An 18,469-nucleotide genomic window follows, 5' to 3' on the forward strand; every position below is an offset into this window, starting at 1 on the left:
GCATGTAAGAGTGAGTGTGACAGAGAAACGGGAAATAATCCACCAACAAATGAAAGAGTGATTTCCGAAATTTCATAGTAAGCACTGAGTTGCAGGTCTCTCTCTCTCTGTCGCGCGCGCGCTCACTCTCTCTGTGCTCGTACAGCTGCGTCTCTGGCATGCAGAAGTCTCTCCAACGGTGCGCAAGAAACTGTGCCGCCAAATAAAAATGGGGTTCCAGAACATTAATGCTGTTCGTTGTTATAAAGTTTAAGTTTACTCGCGTTTATATCAGTGACGCGTGCGCAGCTGGAGCGCTGTAGTTTGACGCGATGTAAGCTCACAGTACACACATCTGGTTTAGAAAGACGACGCAACGGTAAATGTGCAACTCAAAGCGTGACAAGACCATCTCAAATGATCATCCCCTGATCGCACCATTCATATTTATAATCTCCTTATCTAAAGATCTTATATACAGGTATGTTCCCTGTCTGTTTTGTGCATATTCATACGTGTTCGTTTTACATGCGTAGTATGCATAAATACTAAATACAATGCATACTATATCTTCAATAGCCTACAAAATAAATAACTGATTAAAAAACAAGATTCTGTCTATAAAGACTTATCTTTTGTTAACATTAATGCATTTTCACATTAAAACTAACTTTAACTTCTTATATTTTTACAACTGTGGTGAGCATTTAGTTAGTGAGTGGCAATTTTCTGCAAATTTGTATATTCTAAAAACTATATAAACATAAAGCTTATAAACATATATACTTTGGTTGTTAAATAAAGTGTCTTGTGTTTATGCTCAAGTGGGCTCAGTGATATGTTAATCATGATATTATGGTGTTTTCTGGGTCAAAGAGGGAAAACTACATTTTGTGATGTAGATTACATAGATATTACACTTTTTTTTTCAAAATGAGACTATAAATTGAGGGTATGGGGGGCCTCCAAAACCTCTCAGCCCCAGGGCCTCACATTAGGTTAAGGCGGCCCTGGATAAGGCACATGCAAAATAAAATTCAAACTATGCAAGAATGTTTTAGATAAAACCATAACATTGAGAACATTCTGTGAAACTATAACCTTGATATCTTTAATATTTATTGAGATAGATTTAATAACTTGGATTTTACAGACAGGGCCACATTATTACCAACATCCGGTAAACTATCTTATCTCTCTGTTACCATGGTATTCTAATGCTTAGCATGGCCCACATCATTAAGATAATCTCTTTGAAGTTGTGGAGTCGCTCTCAATTCAAAGCAATGCATTCTGTTTTAATTCTAGCTTGTTGATGCGAACGGCGGAGAGCGCGGTGAAGGTTTTGCCAGCAGTGCTGGATTCAATTAACAGTCTCTTTTCTTGCTTACGTTTCATCTCGCGGTTTCGGTCCTTATCATTGTTTTTCAAAATCAATAGCTCGAAATGAGTCACGAGGCTCAAAATAAAGGCCCGGCGGTGGCATAAAACGTAGAGTAAGCATGCCTGGTGTAAACTGCAGAACACACATGGGTTTTATGCCTGCAATTACTGCACTTCAAACAAGTGTACACAATAGCATGAAGTGGTACTGAGCTTTTAATGGTGAACTCGGTCAGCGCAAAAGAATTGACATGGTCTTTTCGCATGTGGAGTGCTGGAGCGTGATTACATTGAGCTCCAGTCAGAATAAGATGTCATCTTGAAGCTCAGGCACCGAGACTTCAATTGTAGAATGACAGTGATTTGAACATTTGGAGAACATTTTGGGACACTTTAGAGAAAGGCCATCCAAAGTTTTTTTGATGGCTGGTCTCTGTTAATAATAAAATGTCTTTAAAATGTGAATTATTATCATGGTAGCCATATATATATATTATATATATACATAGTACAGGGGTGGCGGACGTCAGTCCTGCAGAGTTTAGGTTCAATCCTCATTAAACCTCACATGTCTGTAGCTATAGTAACACTTTAGACCTTGATAAGCCTGTTCAGGTGTGTTTGATTAAAGCTGGAGCTAAACTCTGCAGGACTGCGGCTCTCCAGGACCGACGTTCGCTACCCCTGATCTAGCAACTTTGCAACTTTGTCAGACAGGGTGGTGCATTTTTCAAAAAAATAAATAAATAAATTAAGTGAAATCCCTAATGACCGGTTCAACATTAAGGGCCTTATTTTAACGATCTAAGCGCATGGTCTAACACGCACGCCCCTCAGTCTAAAAAGGTTTGTCCAAATACACTTTTGCTATTTTAACAACAGGAAAAATGGTTTGTGCGCCTAGCACACAGTCTAAAAGGGTTGTTCCTATTTTTGTTATATATTTACCACAGGGCGTGGTACATTTAAAGCAACACCAAATAATTTTTTTTTTACCTTAAAATAACGTTGCCAAAAAAGTTTCAGTGGTTCATCCACTCAAAACAGGGTGAATGGCACTTTCACATTCGCTTTGCAGCCCTCTATCGGCCAAAACCGCACTAAAGAAGTTTCCAACCGTCGGCTAGTGGTCCTGTAGTTCGAGTGACAACTACAAAAACTTGCTTTACGGCAGACCTACAATCCAATCAGAGCCAGCTATGCTGCTGTATTTATGACAGTGGTAATGAAAAATTACGCTTCTAACCTGTAGGGGGAGCAAAGAGCAATAAGTCTTTAGTGTTGCTTTAAGACCTTTTTAAAAGGTACCGTCCCAGTTACAGTTTTTTTTTTTTATTTCTTTCTGACAGTGTATATAGCCTGTTCAAAATAACTTTTTAGTACAAAAGATATTGGCCACTTGCGGGTTTTACATTCAAAAAATAATGCAACTTTTTTTTTGTCATTTTGTTGCCATAATTTAAGGTATTAGCCCCAACAGATTAAAAAAGATTCATATGCATTGGCAAAATGTTTATTTTGGTTGGTCAAATCATGAGAAAATTAATTTGGTCAAACGTGTTTAGATTTTTGACTTACATGGTATATACATATACACAGAGTGGCGTAAAAAGTATTTGGATATTAATTAACACATTAAAGGAAAACACCACCATTTTTCAATTTTTTACTACATTCTTACCTCAATTACAGGACAATTATGTTCTTATCTTTTATCAGTGCGTGCACTTTTAATCTTTGTACAGTGCTTCTTGAATGTGTTAGCGTTTAGCCTAGCCCCATTCATTCCTATGGCTCCAAACAAAAGTTTTATTTTGTGCCACCATATTTAGTCATGTAACTACTCATGTAACAGTCTTTAAATAGGGACAACATGGAAGTGTTTGGTGGCTTCTAAATTCATCCTTGTTTGGAGCCATAGGAATGAATGGGGCTAGGCTAAATGCTAACACATTCACGAGGCGCTGTACAAAGATTAAAAGTGCACGCATGGAAAAAATAGGTATGTATTAATTGTAAAATATTGAAAAACGGTGGTGTTTTCCTTTAAGGAAAATACATCAGGGCTGTAGCATATATATAATATATAATGTAAGGATGTATTATATATGTTGCATGCATGTTTAACACATTCAATGAATGCGAATCATAGACGTGCTGCTTTCAACAAGATTAGGGCTTCAGTATGGTTTAGATCATTTTTATTTTGGGATTAATTATTGCATGGCTCAACACTAAGGGTTTTTTTCTGCTGGCCCGGTCACTGGCTCCACCACAAAAAATTACTGCAAAAAAACACACCCAATCTGTCAAATGGCCCGAGCATCGTTCACACTTGCCCCTCACGGTCAAGCCCTGTATTGCCCGTCATAATTTAAAATCTTAAAATCTGGACCTTTGGCAGCTACGGGCCCCCTGACTATGGGCATGTACTGTATACATGAATATTGTTGTTTTCAGTTTTATTTCTGAGAAAAGTTTCCATTCTAGACACTTTGATTTTATTATGTAAAATACTGTATATATATATATAATTGCAATTTTACATTTTATGTGTCACATTTAATTGCAATGTCACATACGTTTGCATGCATGCCCAAGTCACTCAATGTGCATTATGAGATTGTAACTTATCACAGTTTGAAGCATATATTCTCCAGACTGAACATGTATTCGTCAAACCTGCTTGGGAGAATTACAGTATATTCACTATGGCAGACCTTTGTAATTGATGACCACTCACAACGCTGCAAACTAATGAAAAACAGTTTGAAAAAATAAATAGTTGCCCAGTAGCATTCAGTGAGTTCAGTGCACATGATATTAATGGTTTAAAACCAATACTTGTGTCATAATAAAATCCATCCTTCTATTTAGTACAACAACAATTACAGCAGAACGATAAAAAGCAAACATTTTCCCTTCTGCATATTGAGTTTTGCATAATTAATAAAAAAAAGTTTTGCACATGTTTAATGCAATACATCAAGAAAACATCTGAGAGAGAATTATGAGAGGGAGTTTTAAGATTAATTGAAAACTACTTTGCAATTTCGAGAGCAAAAGTCTTTTGTTTTACCAATAAATTTAATGGCACCCTTAATTTAAAAGCAAATTGGTTTAATTAAAAGAGTGCTAGACCAGATTGGATATAGGTCATGTTGAATTATAGAGGTCTTGAACAAGAAGAAATTACAAATTAAAAGGTGATTTACTCAACAACGTTTAGATTAAATTTATGGCTTAGAGATGTTTTCTATTTATGTAAGAAATGTTCAAAAAATATTAATGTTTGTGCTGACAATCGATTTGAAATGATTTGAAATGATTCTTGATAATGATCGATATCACATTAACCTAACCCTAACCCTAACCTAACCCTAACCTAACCTAACCTGAACCGTGACAAAAGAAAATTGATCGATTGCTTCATTAAAGACTAGATTTACAATACCATCCTGAAAGGGTAAATGTTCAAGACAAACTTTGATGTTGGCCTAAAAACTTGTAGATTAAATCCCTGATGGACATGGACGTCGATTCTGGGTTATTACTTGGTATTTTGGACTGTCGCTGATAAAACCGAAGATCAAATCAATGCAAATGACATCAGGGAGGGCTAATTAAATGTGTCAGGTTTGTGCATATCATCAATATTCTCATAATAATATGAGCAACTATAAATACAAACAATAAACATCCATTTTATGTAGTGCACCAGATCTAATCTCCACGAGGAACACCATGGCTTCTCCAAACATGCACCACAGGCATTCAAGGGTTTAGATAAATGCGAGCTAACGGAGTTTGAATGAGGGTCAGAGAAGCATCCGCAACAAGTGTTTAACAAAGATAGGCTGTGCGAGGTGGCATACATCAGGAACAATTTCAGCTCTTTGAAACTGCGTTCCAAAGAGAGTTCAGGACAGACCTGATATGTGGCACACAATGCAAGCGTTTGTTATCGCCGATTGTTTATTCAGAAGTCAGCAGATGGTGTGAATCAAAACATGTTGGGGTGCCCATCTGTTTCTAAGGGCAATAGCCTTTGCCGTTTATTTGAAAACATCATTTAGCGATAATTATGATACACTCTTTGTCTGGCTGTAGTGGATAAAGGTTTAACAGACTATAAAAAGATAAGAAAGAAATGGTTCCTTTGTTACGTGCCTTTGACCTGATGGACCCTTAGGAGTGTGCATGCGTTTAAAAGTCACTAAGATGTCCTCTGGATAAACCCAGGAGATGTCATTGTGAGTTAAAATGTTCTCCCGTGTGCTTTGCTGATATTTGTGACAATGTCCTGTAGAGTTACACTAACCCTGATACCCCTGATCTAAAGCCGGATTATACAGTACGGTGCATTTGAAACCTCTCAAGAAAATGTCACGGACATATATCAAATCAAAAGAAAAAAAAATATTTTGGGTATTGTGCATGTGGGGAAGCAAAACTGTACTTGCATGTAACAATGCTGACCTTTTTAATACCAAGTATAATGTTTATTTTGATATTGAGGTTATATGTGACTTGGACATATTTTGGTACCCTGTTTACATTTGTTACACTTTATGTATTGCATTAGGTTTACAATACAATTATCCAACCTGGTCTCTGTTAATACGTAGTATTCATATGTAACTTCCAAAAACACAAAACATATTTTTTAGAATTTTAAATAGATGCTGAAGCGTACAATGTAGACATATTTGCAACATTTAATCATAGCATTATTGTTTTAACAGCTACAAAATGTAAAACATTTACAAATTTATAAAGATTTCCTTTTAACAATTTTATCGACCCTAACCCTACCAAACCTTACCCTAAACCCAAACCCTTTTTTATAAAAAAAAGTGAATAATTCATTTAAAAGCATAACAGACAGACAAGTGTAATCAAATTTGTATTTTATTTAAATTTTTTTTTGCAAAATTTCAAAAGCAGTACCAAAATAAGTTTAAAAGATGATGTGCTGCATCCACGGTCCTCTTTGAAGGTACACATTTCAAATTTCAAAAGTCCATCGACTGAAGCAATGTTGCAAAATCTGTGACATAGCACGCAAGAGCCAATGAGCATTTGATATCACTGCCATAAAGCAATGTGTTGTAAAACTCTTTGAAGTGCAATATTTTTTTATTCAAATTAATAACAAATTCGAGATTTGACATTTATGGTCGCTGATGGATCAAGATGGCTTTGTGAATTTATGTTGTGTTTTGGTTGTTGCATAGGGGAAAACAGGTTTTGTGTGTCATGGGAAACAAACTAAATATTATAAAATAGTTAAACGATTACAGAAATAGTATTTATTTTAAGCTTTTAAAGTGCAGTCTTGTTTAATATTATGTACATTTCTGAATGTCATGCACATTTCTTTAGGTAAAGGAGTAAATTGTCTTAAATAAATAAAAAAGTCAGTAAATATGAATGAAAACATTTCATTAATATGAGTAAGAAACGGCATTGTCTGCGATTTTAATATTTATAAATAATAATACATACAAATTTGTATGTCTGTTATGAATAAATAATGAACGTATTAGTCAATGTATATGTCTATACAGTATTATATGTTTCAGTGTGTATAAAAACGTAAGTAAATGTATATGTGGTACAACCACACTTAACATAAAAATACACATGTATTCTAATAAGATCACATTGAATTATCAGATATAAATAAGTTAATGTTTTGATGATGTTATGTTTCACTATTCATCTCATGTCTTTGTCCAAGGTCCCATTGACCCAGACTGCACATCGCTGCTTGCCAGATCAAAATTCTCTTTCTGCAAGTCGTTGCTCACACACGCTGCAATCTCAAAGCAAATCTCGCAGCACACCCGAAAGCTTTACATAATGTCTATGATAATGAAAAAAACACGAAAGTGCATTTCCATTGTACTTAGCAGGAAAGCTGATAACAGCGAGTGCACAGAATTTCAATAGAAGTGGGAAGGACTGACTCTTCTTTAGAAACGATTCTCATGGCATTGCTGTACTTTCTGAGTCTTTTTGGTAGCTTTTCTTGCTGTGTTGTAAAAGAATAAAAAATAAATAAAAAAATGTGTTTTGTGGCACTCAAGCAACACAGACATGTATGAGTAAACATACGCAGGTGCATGCTGACAGACACGAATGCACAAACACATTTTAAAGTTTGATTATCAAAAATGACTTTATAGGAATTTATGTCTTTTTACTTTCTTACAGTAGAAAAAATACATTATTTAAATATATTTATTATATAAGGCTTGCCTGCTTGTAATGCATTGTCTTAAATTACCGTTTTTTATTTATTAAGTTGTATTCATTTGTATTTATTAACTCTTTCCCTGCCATTGATAAGATATCTCGTCAATTAAGAGAAAACAGTTCCCTGCCAATGACGCTTTCCTGACGAGTTTTTACGGTAATCTGTAATTCCGCTATTATCCAAATTATAATTAAAATGAAGCAAAACATTTTTTTAACAATTAAAACTCTGTGTATGTTTATAATCATTCTGAATCTGATCTCTAACAAAATTCCTTTACAAAAATGCAATTATTTCAAAATATTGTATTTTTTAAGAAACCTACCCATATTTAAGAGGTTATAAAAAGAGAGCATATAAACATGAGAGGAAACTTTTTTCTCTCATTTGTTTGCTTGTCTGTTTCAAAGCAGATGGTCTGTTCTTTCATTTGATATATTTGTATGTTTATATATTTATAGAAGAAAATTTTCCTGAAATGCATTTTGTGAAACTTTTGTGAAAATCACAAAAAAATGCTGGCGGACATCTTTAAAAAAAAATGTCTGGCAGGGAATGAGTTAAATTGTGGATCAACTTGCATGTAGATGACTCTTACCTTAAATACATCCATAGATGCTGGAATGGTCGTTAACAAATAAATAAACAAACAAACAAATAAATGAATGAACTTCAATAAAATGTAATTATTATAAAAAAAGAAACCTTACCCTAACCCCTATGTGACTGGGTGAAAGCAAATTTTACAAAAACATATGAATATTAATAAGCCACCTCAGGAAAAAAAAACTTTTTTGTGTGTTGATTGCACGTACTGTCGATTTGAATTGTATGGTTTATTAAAACACTCACTATATTTTCTTTTGTTTAGTGTCACAACCTTTCAAACAGACTCATGGAGCAATTGAGAGTCTTTTCCCCTCACACTGTCTCTGTTGGTGGTGTAAATCAGAGTTACTTGTAACAGCTAAAGGTCACTCAAATGTAATACCAAAAAAACTGTTTGCTGCCCTTGTGTTAGCGATCCTCTGCCGAGCAATTACGGCAACTGAATTAGCATGGCCTGCAAGGTTGTCTGGGATCATTACCAATTAACCTTTAGGAAAGCCTGGCACAATGTTCAAGCATATTTTTCTGAGGGAAAACAAAGGCGATAGTAAAGAAAACACTGTTGTAAATTATCCAAAGCTCGACAACACACAATTACAGACTAATTATCCGGAAGCTTGCGTCCTCCCCTGAGCTTCTTTCAGAATCATACAGGTTTATGTCTTAATAAAGAAACACACAAACTTTATGTTGTTCTTTAATTTTTTTGTCACACTTTAATGTTCTGAACGTTGCATGTTTAGATCCAGCCTGTCTCATGGTATTATGTTATATTAAAAACGTGACTATGCGTTCGGATAATTTAACGCATAATCAGCCAAAGTCCGCATATTTATAAGGGCCTGCCTTTTTTCAAACACGCCACACGTTCGCAGCATAATTGTAGATTTCCGTGCAGAAAATATGCGGATCAGTAGCAAAAATCACATATATCTTAGCAGAAAGTTGAAAAATGTTGCATTTACTTCACACAAGCGGAGCCATGTGCCATGTTGCCATGGGAATGTTATGAAATGACGTGATTATGTGACATGAACAACAATGAAAAGCTGCAAAAGCTGCAACCTGTTTTTGCAAGTTCCCCCAATTTTTGCCAGTTCCCGCATTTTTTTTAAGAAAACGTCCCGCAAGATCAAGGATTGTTCCCCGCAACAATCACAAAAAACTGTGTCGTTTCTGGAAGGACTGATTATTATAACAGGTTAAAATTTCTTGTAGCACTTAAATGATTAACTCTTTCACCGTCAGCATTTTTAAAAAAAGTTGCCAGCCAGCGCCAGCGTTTTTCATGATTTTTACAAAAGTTTAATGCCTTCCACAAAATGTTCTTCTTTAAATATATAAACATAAAATATACCAAATGAAAGAACATACCCTCTGCTTTCAAAAAAAAAAAAAAAAAACTTTTATCCTACCTTCAGTAGTTCTTTTGAAAGCAGCTCTTGAATATGTGTAGGTTTCTGCAAAAACACCACATTTTGAGCAAAAAGCAGAGATAATTCAATTTTTGTGACGGACTTTTCATAGAGATCCCATTCAGAGCGATCTTTAAAACAGACACGGACATGCAGCTGCTTGCCATAGGGCAATACTTCCTGGTTTAAAAAGTTGCCACCTGGTGGATAATAGCGGTATTGCGGAAAGCCGGAAATACTCGTCATTGGGGGGAAGCATTTTCTCTTGATTGAAGAGATATCTCGTCAATGGCGGCGAAATAAATTTAAATGTACAATTCATTTCAACTTTCGACTAGTGAGGAGTTGCTTGCAATTGTAAAATTATATTTGAATTATCTTACGTTATTTCAACTTAATTTTTATAATTTATAGCAACTACTCACTAGTCAAGAAAGTTGAAATTAAAGGTGGTGTGTGTGAATTTTCGTGGCATCTAGTGGTGAGATTGTAATATTGCAACCAACATCTCACTCCTCAATTTTAAAACACATATGGTAGCCGCCACAGGACAAAAATGTTGTCGTCTGAGACAACAACAGAGACGAAACGCTCTCTGTAGAGCAGTTTGTTCGTTTAGGGCTACTATACAACTTTCAAGAGGACCTGCATTGTATGTAGATAAAATCGGCTCAATCTAAGGTAATAAAAACTATATAGTTCATTATGTAAGGTCATTATACACCACTGATAATATAGTTATGTAGATTATATTGCATTTCTGTCAAGAGATCCTTTTTAAAGTTACACAATACACCTTAAATTGTAATTTAAGTGGATTAAACATTTAACAGTGCACGTAACTTTGTGACCTTGTTTACACTGTCAGTCCAATTCCGATTTTGGTGCATATCGTTTCGGAATCCGATCATATTTTGAACGTGTGAACGGGTAATACATATGGACAGTGAGTCTGTCAAGTTGGATATGCATCAAAATGTGAACAAGGTATTTGTTTATTCGGATAGATGTTGCAATATGGACACATTGGAAACATTTAAACATGAACTTAGTGAACTTTAATTGTGTTTTAATTTATTTTTGGTTCTATTGTCATTTGCTGCACGGGAAAAAAAACGCTTTTATGTCTGACAGCAAACAAACTTAATGTTACAAAATGTTTAAACAATTGCAGAAATTATATTATTTTTAAGGTTTAAAAGTGTTGTGTTTAATCTTATGTAATAAGTTTCCTTTTACGACCTGAGTTAAATGACATTTTAGGCTATTTCATTAGGCAGATGAGTAAATAACCATTAATAAATAGTGAAAGTGACTAAAAACAATTAATTTAATTAAATGCAATAGAATCAAACGCTGGTTGCACTATTTTAATGTTTATAAATTTTTGTTAAAGTTGTTCACACATAAATAATTTAGTGCTTTCAAAACATTGTTATTATTTATTTAAGTGCATATGAAAATGTAAGTATATGTATGTGTGGTGCAAAAATATGCACATATTTTCATGAGATCACGTTGGTAGATTGAAACGTCATTGCATTAAATAAGAAAACAAATTATTTGTATATTTGTATAATAAAAACATAATTTGCCTGCAAATACCAAACTGTGTCTTCATTGTACTTTAAAAGGTTCTCCATCAGGCCTTTTATGCTGCAAAGTTTAGGGGTCCCATTTAAATTTAAGATTTAGGGGCCAGTTGTGTGATTTATAGTAATCCATAAAGCCCTGAACCCAAAGGACTGGTTGCATTTCTTGTTATAAAGATGTTGGAGGCTTACAGATGAGCGAGATGACCACTAAAGCTGCCTGTCACATAAACCAATCAGAGGAATAATTTAAGGGTCACCCAGGGCCGTTTCTTCAGTCCAGAGATCTGACTCATCACATTCAGCTCCAGCACGCTGACAGCGTTCCTCGCGTCGTCGTGTTTATGTCTCATTTGTTACAGACAAGGTTCTGCTGTCTGATTCTGTACCGTGTGTTTTTTTCTGAAAACAAGCTGGGAAATAAAATGTGCCCTATTTCAGCATTAATTTAATTTTCTTTGAAGTTTTATGTATATTCAAACTACATGACACAGTCTACACTACAAAAAATGTCAAACATCATTAGGATGACACATTTTGCATGGTCAAGCTCTGCTGTTCTCTGATCAGTTGAACTGTTAGAAAGCAATTAAAAGTTTAGAGATCTTAACAACGTCTCAGTAACTGTGCTTAGAGCTAACGCCCGTGTCTACAATAAAATGTCACTGATTAAAATATAAACTTTAAATTTATCATCAACTCCAAACATTCTGAATTAATTAGCCCACATTCATTATAAATCTCTATTCATTTTTTCCACTCTGTGAAAATGTAAGTTGATGCAACATGTTTAATGGTGTTTACAGACCAAAAGCTAATTTAATTATTCACAGAAGTACAGAGATTACATACAAAGTCAATGCAAAAATGTGATAAGGCTTAAATTTGCACCGATTGCAGCAAACAAGCAATTCGCCTCAATCGCGTCTTCCGCGCAAGTAAAAAATGTTACTCAATTAGTTCCTTTGCACGAGTAATGCAAAAAACAATTAATCCCATGAGTAAACTATTCTGTGAACACACCAAAAGCGAAACTTCGCGTTCCTCACTTTAGAGAACCTCAAGTCATGCAAATTTTTCACTTGTTTTTATAATTTCAACTCAATTCATCCCAATTTGCGTCATTCGCATTGCACTGCGTGAATTTGTGTTTTATTTCAGTCTTTGCATTGACTTTGTATGTAATCCACTTGCGCAAATAATTAAATTAGCTTCTGGTGTGTACACAGCGTATGCAATTTGTATATTAGCTTCGCTTTTGGTGTAGTAGACACAGCATAACTAAAATTTTCAGCCCAGTCACACGAATGTACGTACCTAAAGTCACGTTTCTTTTTTTCTTTTTCGTGATACTGTCACGAATTTCCAAGTTTTTTCGTGATCATTTCGTGGCATTATCACGTATTTTCGTACCATTGTCGCTTCAGTTTGGGCTTAGATTTACATAAAATGACAGGCGACAATGTTTTAAAATTTTGAAAATATAAAAAAATAAAATCAGAAAAAATATGATAAACCAATATTTAACTCTTTCCCCGCCATTGACGAGATATCTCGTCAATTAAGAGAAAACGCTTCCCCACCAATGACGAGATTTTCCGTCTTTCCGCAATACCGCTATTATCCACCAGGTGGCGCCCTTCCGCAACTTTTTAAAACCGGAAGTATTGCCCTATGGCAAGCTGCTGCATGTCCGTGTCTGTTTTAAAGATCGCTCTGAATGGAATCTCTATGAAAAGTCCGTCATAAAAATGGAATTATGTCTGCTTTTTGCTCAAAATATGGTGTTTTTGCAAAAACCTACCCATATTCAAAAGCTGATTGCAAAAGAACCACTAAAGGTAGGATGAAACGTTTTTTTATGTTTGAAAGCAGAGGGTCTGTTCTTTCATTTGATATATTGTATGTTTATATATTTAAAGAACAAAATTTTCTGGAAGGCATCAAACTTTGGTGAAAATCATGAAAAACGCTGGCGCTGGCTGGCAACTTTTTTTAAAAACGCTGGCGGTGAAAGAGTTAAAGTGACATCCTAATGCAAACACCAAATCTAACCCTAAACCGAACAAAAATGGTTTGAAAATAGGAAAAAAAACAGTTGAGTAACCAACACAGAAATTTGTGATACAATCACGAAAAAACGCAGAAATTAGGGACAGTATCACGAAAAAGATAAAAAAATTACAAATTACCAGGTTGCCCAATGTCTCACTGACACTCTTCCAAGCAAGGTCCTTTTTATTCCTGTCTCTATATAAATAAGAACTTGTGTCGTATAGCTCTGGGTGACTGCTCACGGACAATTTCAAGCCTTCATGCTGAATGAGCCACAGCAGCAAGCAGGCTCCTGATTGGTTAACGCGGTGCAAAAATCCACCAAAGTTCCAATTCTTAAACTCGGGCGTCAGCCGTAAATTCGTGTCAAATGCAAAATGCACAAAAAGCACCATTCGCACGTACCGTGCCATTTCGCGCTAAACGCCTCATCTGCGCCACGGGACCTCCAGATGCGCGTCTTCACATTGACATAACATTGAAGTCACTCGCGCTTGCCGTCTCTACCACGTCTGGTGTAAATGCAGCATTAGGGCTCACAGTCTGTGCCATGTGTGTTTATATCTACTTTTATCTTTAAAATATTCCCACAATAAAAACAAAGCAAAAAATATAGCCTTTAGGTGAAGCTCTACCCTGATGCTGTAATATGAATGAAATGCATCTCTTTATGAATAGCTGTCCTGTGTTCGCTTACACAATGACCTTTTGATTGAGCTGTTTACTCTTCTGTTCTCTGCCCTGGGATGGGCAGCGGTGTGTTGTAGCGCACTTGCTGTGTGTTAGGTGCTGATGCGTCACTGAGATGGTGACTGGTCAGGTTCGTGTCTATGAACCAGCCGTATGCACATGGCCCATGGAGCATGAGGCAATGAGGGCAGCGTGAGCGATTGAGTGTTTGTGTGTTGTTTTGTCTTCCAGCAGTTGTCAGTATCTTTCAAGAGGCATCAGTAGTGAAGGCTCAGCTCTTCTCGTGCCTCTCCGCATGGAGCCCGTTCTGAACAGCGTGGCTGTGTTGGTCTGCTAGTTTCTTGGAAAATTGTCAGCTTTTCTTCTTGCATTTATTCCCAGGCCAATCAAAGCTTCGCCCCTGGTCGCTCACTCATCCACTAGTAAGAAGCCTGGACAAAATTACCTCTCACTTCACTGGGAATGACCCTTTGATTCCATCTGCCCTTCAGTACTGCCCTTGCCTCAGGTCTGCCCTTGTCCCTGGTGATATTTTCCAGCAAGCATTCAATCATGCATTTTTGTTTTTGAGCACACAATTTTAAAGGGAAAGTTCAGCCAAAATGCAAATATTGTCATTTATTTACTCATACGTATGCTCTTTAAAATAAAAATACCTTAAAAGGTTCTTCACAATGATGCCAAAATAATATTTTTTTGTTCCCCAAAGCACCATTCAGTCAAAGGTTGTTAGAAAAAGCCATTTTCTACGTTTTTATAGTCTAGACAGCCTTTTTCCACTACAAAGCACTTTTTTGGTGAAAGGGTCCTTGAGATATCGAAGGTTTATGGAATCATACAGCCAAAATTCTTCTATGGCACTTTGCCCTGTATACTGTAGCTTTCAATCTGTAAAAACAAGCGTACGTCTTAGCCCTCAATTGATTTTGGGGACAAATGTGGGCAAAAATATTGCTCCCTAAGTTTTCGAACTCCTCAATGAGCTGTTAAGGCCCAATTGTGGGAAAGTATAGAAATGAATGGGAAATGACAACACTCAAAAAAGTGCTTGGCTGTTTTAATGTTGGACAGAACACACCGCTGAACTAAAAACGACCAAATGCTGGGTTGTTTCAATTCATGGTTGAGTAGTACAGTCATTGAAATTACATGTATTGTGTTTTAATTAGTGGAATAAAAAGTTTTTTTTATTTATTTTTTTAAGAATTTTACGTGCATAATTTTAGCATTTTAGCGTTTATGCATAATTTTAATTTCACATAAACATTATTCTTTATCCAAAGAATTAAACTTTTCGCTTTAGACTCAACAATCACAGCAATAACAAATTTTTTACAAAAATAGTAATGAAACTATTCCTTATGGATAACATTTTCATCCTCCTTTTGACCCTTAAATTTTAAGCAAAAATAACATTAAAAATTATTATTTTATATTTATATTAATATTTCATGTAATTGCTTCTATCAGATGTAATAATATAGTTTTATTATTTTATTATTATTATTATTATTAATAATTATTTTAAAGGTTTTTACTGTTTTTATTAATGGAATGATTTTTTTTGTATATTAACTCTTTACCCGCCAGCATTTTAAAAAAAGTTGCCAGCCAGCGCCAGCATTTTTCATGATTTTCACAAAAGTTTAATGCCTTCCAGAAAAGTTTCTTCTTTAAATATATAAACAAACAACAGACCCTCTGCTTTCAAAAAAAAAAAAAAAATGTTTCATCCTACCTTCATTAGTTCTCTTTTCATCACCTCTCAAACATGGGTAGGTTTCTTCCAAAACACTGAATTTTGAGCAAAAAGCTGAGATAACTCAATTTTTGCGAAGGACTTTTGACAGAGATCTGATGCAGAGCGATCTTTAAAACATACACGGAGTTCTTTCTCTTTTACGTGAGGCACTACTTCCGGGTTGTATAAGTTGCGGAAGCCACGTGGTGGATAATACCGGTATTGCGGAAAGACGGAAAATATCGTCATTGGCGGGGAAGCATTTTCTCTTAATTTACCAGATATGTGAAAGAGTTAAAAAAATCATGTTTTATGTGAATTTTGGGTGTGGCATAATCTTCTTTAATTTTGCATTCAAAATGAATTGAGTAATTAAGGGAATTAGCGTAAAAAAATCACAAAATAAATGCATAACCTAAAATGTTCTACATTTATCAACAAGAAATACAGTTTTATGACATTAATGAAAAATATAAATGAAATCACAAAGTGCCCAAATTTGTCCACTTACAGCAGATAATTGCAGCTGTAATCAACACGACAAAATCTTAAAAGGAAATTGCTGCCGCCTTTTCATATTTAGTCAATGGATAGTCTGCCAAGCTCGCTTTTGACTAATAGCATTTCGCATCAAACCAGACATGTCACCATTTTATAGTTGAATGCATGTGTGAAAATGATTTGAGAGCTTGAGGAAAACATTTTCATAAAAATAAAATTTTGTTCCATTGTTTCAAAATATAACTTACAGGCATTTATGAACTACTGCTATTGTGTGTTTTGTCGCTTGGCAGTATGAAGCACAATTCATTTTTATGTTCATGGACAAAAATAGCTCAGATATTTTTCCTAAGATCTTATCAGAAGAATCAAACAGAGCTGAAATGGCAAGAAGATAAATTAAATAGATCAATTAAAAAGTAAATGACACAGCTTTTATTTCCAGTGAACTAACCTTTGGCCCCATTATCCGTTACATAAAAAGAAACAATTAATCACTCACAGATCTCTACATTATTGCTAAGTGACATCAATATCTTTATTATTTCCTTGTCATCTAAACTAGGTGGATTTTTCTTCTCAAGATCTCCTTATCCGTGTCAGTGGTCTAAGTAGATATTTTTGGGTCTTTCTCTGAAGTGAAGTGCACTGCTCAATCCGTTGAATTATCTAGAGGCTCTGGAGGTTCCTGTCTGACAGGTAGGTCAGCGTTCACGCTGGGTTCCAACAGGCTATCATTGCTGTGACAGAAAGCCAGAGACAGACGAGATGAGACGAGAAAAGTAAGGCAGAGAACACAGACCCAATGGAAGACAGCCTCTCTTTCAACAAACTGACAAACCAACACTAAAGTAGCAGTCAGCCCAGGGGCATCATACAGGGCCAGGAGAGATCTATGAAAGGATTCGACAGTAATAGAAGTCATGAAATTTAAAGTGCCCATATAATAAACCTCATTTCATGTCGTTTCATCAATGTAGTTTCACGTTTACATTTATTCTTTATCCAAAGTGACTTAGAAATGGGAAATTATTAAAAAAATTTGATAAATGCAACAATTATGTACAGTATAGCAACCTACGTTTACAAGTTTACAAAAACTAGTCATCCATCATCTCCTTGACCCTTACAGTTTAATTCCTGATATTTTTTCGCTACTGTCCCTTTAACTGTTGGTTCACACCAGCCGTGTATGAGGCGTCAAATTTGCATTTACCGCGTCTTGTTTGCCACTTGAACAGAGTGTACTCGCTTCATTCGCACGTGAAATTCCAGTCATCAAGACATTCACGCAGAAATTCACGTCATGGGAGTAGCTTCTGCCACTCTTCTTGCTTTTGTAATCACGTCACTACTAGAGCAAGCACCTGATTGGTTAACGCAGTGCGTTTTTCCGCCAAAGTTCACATTTTGCAACTCGCGCATTTCCCGCGGCAACGCTCAATTCATGCAATGAGGCGGAAAACGTCTCATTTGCGCCGCGAGACCTCCAGATGCACGTCAACGCGTCTTCACATTGACTTAACATTGAAATCACTAGGGCTTGACGCCTCTACCGCGGCTGGTCTGAACACAGCATAAGACTCCCATTTTAAGACACACTTGACAGGTTTTCTGTTAGGACTGTGGAGTTTTATAATGCCTGAAGAGAGCTATCCATTTCTGTTCATCTCAATGACCGGTGATCGCAGCACGCTACCTTGAGGTACAGTACTCAGTGTACACGGTGACATCTTCATTCACGAAGCCAATCACAGAGCAGTACATGTCATGTGACGAATCACTCTGGAGCAACAATACAATGACGTCCTGACTACCATGACTGGCCGAACATTGTGAATGTTTTTTTGTAAAAAAATTGTCCTGGTTTTAAAATATGATATATTCAGCACTTATGGCATCTTTTTAAATACATAATTTCCCCTGGCTATAATACAAATGTTAACAAAAGGAAAATAACGAGTGTGTTCATTCACAGTGGAGAGAGAATCTCTTGATTTATTCTCTGTGGTTGGAGATCAGATTCATGAGCATACAAATTTCCCTGCAATTTTTCCCCGCACTCTCTTCTTTTCACAAATAGCTAGTATTTATTCAAAGCTGGAGATCACTATTTCAGAGATTATGTGAAATACATACCCAACCCTTTTTTAAGGCTACAAAACATTTCTATATTTAAGAGTTAAATAACATCCTTAAAATCTGTAGAAGAGCTGCTATACTTCTGTGTCAGACCTATGCC

Source organism: Paramisgurnus dabryanus, chromosome 4, assembly GCF_030506205.2.
Source record: "Paramisgurnus dabryanus chromosome 4, PD_genome_1.1, whole genome shotgun sequence".
Taxonomy (NCBI): Eukaryota; Metazoa; Chordata; class Actinopteri; order Cypriniformes; family Cobitidae; genus Paramisgurnus; species Paramisgurnus dabryanus.